Source organism: Cervus canadensis, chromosome 26, assembly GCF_019320065.1.
Source record: "Cervus canadensis isolate Bull #8, Minnesota chromosome 26, ASM1932006v1, whole genome shotgun sequence".
NCBI lineage: Eukaryota > Metazoa > Chordata > Mammalia > Artiodactyla > Cervidae > Cervus > Cervus canadensis.
Genome location: NC_057411.1, coordinates 34,490,284 through 34,495,465, shown reverse-complemented (window position 1 = coordinate 34,495,465; position 5,182 = coordinate 34,490,284).

The following is a 5,182-nucleotide window of genomic DNA, read 5'->3' as shown; positions in this document are numbered from 1 at the left end:
GGACAATTCACTCCAGTATTCTTTGGAGAATCTCATGGACAGAGGAGCCTGGCAGGCTACAGTCCATAGAATCGCAAAGAGTCAGGCACAGCTGAAGCAACTTAGCAGCAGCAGTGTCCACAGAGACCACCTAGTCCAGTGAATTTCTCAGACTTCTGTTAAATAGGCAACAGAAATGCATTCTGCAAATAGAAGCCTACATAAAGTCCCAATATATAAATTACAGATTAAAGCAGACTTGACCCTTTGACCTGTGAAGGCACCTGAGTCCTTCCTCTGAGCCTGCCTTTTTCATTCAGGGGCATCCCTGCTGGACTGCCGGGGAGATTTGGGATTCTCACACCATCCAGTCAGAAAACTGTTTCTCCTCTAATTCTGCATGAAAGGAAACCAGGCCTAAAGAAATAATTTACCTACAGTAATTTATCCATAGGGCTTCCCTGGTGGTGCAGCGTTAAAAAATCCACCTGCCAATGCAGGAGATGTGGGTTGGATCCCTGGGTCAGGAAGATCGCCTAGAGAAGGCAGTTGGCAACCCACTCCAGTATTCTTGCCTGGAGAATCCCATGGACAGAGGAGCCTGGTGGGCTATAGTCCACGGGGTTCCAAAAGAGCTGGACACGACTTAGCAACTAAGCAACAACAACAGAACAATTTATTGCCAGATGAAAATTGAGATAAGAATGAACATTTAAATCCACATGTTTAATAACTATCTAAGAGCCAACTAAATCTTTCCAGCTTCAGATTCTTTATATCTAAAATGAGTAAAATACTACCTACCTCGTGGTGGTGGTGTAAGGATTGCACAAGAAAACAATCTCATCTGGTCTCGTGACTTTAAATGTCATCTGTATACTGATTATTCCTAAATGTGTACCTGCAGCCTAAACTTTCCCTTTGAACTTGAACAGAATTGACTGTTAAACTGCCTACCTGACGCTACCCCTTGAATTCCAAATAGGTACCGCCAACTCAACATGTTCAAAACTGAGCTGTCTTCCCTCTCAAACCTTCTCCCACCCTCTATACCGCCTCAGTAATGGCATCCACTCTTCTAGTTGTTCTGGCCAAACCCTGGGATTGCCCATGGTTCCTCTCCTGTCACATTGCACATCCAAGACATCACAAGAGCCTCTGGGCTCCACCTCCAAAATGGGTGCAGAAGCCCACCTTTCCTTACCTCCACTTCAACCACCCTGGTCCACGTCACCATCTTTTTCTGAACTACATACTTATATACTACAAGTATTATGTGATATATCCTGAATATACTGGTGCTTCCTAACTGGCCTCCCTCCTTTCCGCTTGCCCCCTCTCGTTCTGTCCTCACCAGGTGATCCTATGAAAACACAAGCCAGCCCTTGTCATGCCTCTCCAACTTTCCAGGGGCGCGCGAGTTATCTCAATGTAAAGCCAATGGCCTAAGCGTGGCCCTCCGGTGCTGTGTGATAAGGCTGCCTGTTTCCTCCTGACTCTCCTTCCAGTCTTCCCCTGCTCCCCTGCTCCAGCTCCGCAGGCCTCCTTGCAGTTCCTGGAATTCTTCCCCCGGGGTTCCATCAGTGCTGCTCCCTCACCTCCTTCAGGCTTTGCCCCAATATCACCGTCTCAGTGAAACCTACATGTTTGTCTTCCCTTTCTCAAAGTATACACTCGAAATAGACACATTTCCTTTTCTCTTTTCTTGCTTTATTTTTCTCCATAGTAAAACACAATGTAATTTGATTTGCTGCTGTTGCTATTGTTGTTAAGTCATGGCTGACTGTTTTGCAACCCCATGGACTGTAGCCCACAAGGTTCCATCGTCCATGGGATTTCCCAGGCGAGAATACTGGAGTGGGTTGCCGTTTCCTTCTCCAGAGGGTCCTCCTGGACCAGGGATCTCCAGACTTGGCAGGTGGATTCTTTACCATTGAGCCACCTGAAAGTGTTAGGCACTCAGTCATGTCTGACACTTTGCGACCCCGTGGACTGTAACCCACCAGGCTCCTCTGTCCATGGGATTCTCCAGGCAAGAATACTGGAGTGGGTTGTCATTCCCTTCTCCAGGGGATCGTCCCAACCCAGGGATCGAACCTGTGTTTCTTGCCTCTGCATGTGGATTCCTGATAGCTGAGCCACCTGGGAAGCCCCATACATAATTTGACTTTACTTATTGTCTGTCCTCATCATCTAGAATTTAAATTCCATAAGGGCAAGGATGTTTCCTGTTTTACCAGTACTTATATCCAGTGCCTGGAAGGGTGTTTAACACAGAGCAAGCCTTCAATAAATATTCGTTGAATGAATCATGTATGTAAAACTTTTTATAGCATGGAACATGTTTATTAAATATTGTGATTGTTTGCAGGCATCTTCAGCTTTCCTTTTCTTCCCAAACTCCCTCTTTCTTGAAATCACCAAGGAGGAACTACTCAGTTAAGAGATAGCTGATTTTAAAGTTCTATTCTAGGAGAATGATTTCACATTCAGTTCCTAAGCCTGAGTTTCTTAAATGGTTTCCATTTTTCAGGGGCAGGAGAATGGGGAACAGAAAATAGAGAACTTGTTGAGATTATGGACAAAATTTAAAGGAAATATCCTGCCCACTCATAAAGTACAAGTTCAATGTAAAGAAATGGAAAGTAATTATGCTAATGCTAATTAGATGTCTGTTGTTAAAGTTTAAAACTAGGAATCTTCTTGTAAAAATTAAAGTTACTGTTGGTTATTACAAAATATTGGCTGTATAACTGTAAATGGAAAGTAATCTTTAAAAATTGTATATTTTTAAATAATGAAATACAAAATTAAATTAAAATTATCATTTAATTTTTCTTTAGGCAACAGTGAGCATTGTACCAAAAATACATGATTGTGACTCTTACTTCCTTTATGCTTAGGCAATAGAAATACTTGCACTGTATCAGTGAAAATTACTGGGATCCAAGTTCAAGTCTTGTTCCAGGAATGCCTCATAAACAATAATTCCTTTCCATTTGCGTTATTTCCTTGAAGAGAGACAAGGGCAACTATAACACTTTAGCATCAAGAATGAGTTTATGTCTCTGACATAATATAATGAATTCTCAATGAATATTTTAAATAAATTCACTTGAAAACAAGAAAGATTTTTTTTTTTTTTTTTTGGCCACATGGCTTGTGGGATCTTAGTTCCCTGACCAGGGATGGAACCCAGGTCCCTGGCAGTGAAAAAACAGTCTTAACCCCTGGACTGCCAGGGAAATCCTGAAAACAAAGTTTTCAGCACAGATTAATTAACCACTAGTTGAAAATTATTACAATCTCATGATATGCAAAAGATTGTAAGAAAAAGACATACAGTTTCATAATTTTTCCCCATTCCTGCCTTCATGTTTCTGAGTGTCTTCAATTTGTTTCTGGCTGGTGGATATTGTGTGTGTAGGTAGACCTTCCTCCAAAGTCAGTGAAGTTACAGTAACAGGTGTGAATGTGCTCTAGGAAAAAGGAACAGCAAGTGCAAACCCTGGAAGTAGAGAAAAACGAAGCCGATTCGAGGAACAAGAAGGTCAGATTTCTTATTTACCCCTAGTGCCATGCCGCGTTATAACTCATGGTGGCCACATGCCAATGGACATGCAAACAGCGCTGTCTTTTGGAAGACAGTTTGGCAGTTTCTCCTAGTTAACTCTGCTTTTACCACCTGACTCAGCATTCCCATTCGCAGATATTTACCCAAGAGAAAAGGGAACAGGTTCACACAGAAACCTGCACATGAATGGTTACAGGAGTTCAATTTATAATCACCCCAAACTGGGGGAAAAAACCCAAATGTCCTTCAGCTCATAAAAGGTAAACAATCTGTGGCACATATTCATGATGGAACGCTACTCAGCAATAAAAAGTAATTACTGATCTAGGCGTGGCTCTCAAATGCATTATCCCAAGTTAAGAGAAGGGCTTCTAGTGGCTCAGATGGTGAAGAATCTGCCTGCAGTGTGGGAGACCCAGGTTTGATCCCTGGGTTGGGAAAATCCCCTGGACAACCCACTCCAGCATTCTTGCCTGGAAAATTCCGTGGGCAGAGGAGCCTGGCGGGCTACAGTCCATGGGGTCACAAAAGAGTCAGACATGACTGAGAGACTTAACACTTTCACTTTCAAGTGAGAGAAAACAGACTCCAAAAGCAGTGTACTGTAAGGATTCCATTTATATGATATTCTGATAAAGGTGCAACTATGGGGATAGGAAACAGATCAGTGGTTGCTGGAAGCTGGAGGTCAGAGGAGAGGTTGAGCATAAAAAGGCATGAGGGAGTTTGGAGGGATGCTGCAACTATTCTATATCTTTTTTTTTTTTTAAGTTTTTGTTGATGTGGACCCTTTTCTTAGGTCTTTATTGAATTTTTTGCAATATTGCTTCTGTTTTATGTTTTGGGTTTTTGGCCACAAGACATGTGGGATCTTAGCTTTCTGATCAGGGATTGAACCTGCACTCCCTGCATTGGAAGGTGAAGTCTTTAACCACTGGGTCACCAGGGAAGTCCCTCTTCCACATCTTGATTGCGAAGGTTTTACACAATTGTATACATTTGTCAGAACTCATAGAAATGTGCACACACACAAAGATGAATTTTACTTGTTAATTATACCATACACACAAAAAGTAATGAACATTGCTTTCATCAAGGTGAGGTGATAACACTCAAAATGCAATCACATTGTTGTTATGCTAATTAAGCTAGAAGCTAAAATTCTGTCTGCGTATGGATTTATGTTCCAGAAGAACCAGCTGTTTCCTAACACCTAAAGTCGTTCCTTTAATTAATATTTCTCAGATACCTACTATATGCCATGTGCTGTCAATGAGCAAGATGAGTCCCTACCTCCCTAGAGCTTGGGTTTTAATAACAAATAAATGAATGAATGCATAGGTAAATAAATAAATATACTATTTAAAATAATATAATTTGGCATAGTGGTTAAGTTGTAAAGAAAAATAGAGCATGGTAAAGGGAAAGAGTTGGGTTAAGGGTAAAGGAGGCTATTTTTGATAGAATGCCTGGGAGGACATTCTGAGTAGTAGTTGAACAGAGGATTATGATGTGATGGAGGAACTGTGTAATAGCTGTGGGACGATTGCTCCAGGCAGAGAGGACAGCAAGAGTATCGGCCTTGAAACTGGATGAATCAAGCAGATACGAGGAGCAACCAGATTGCTG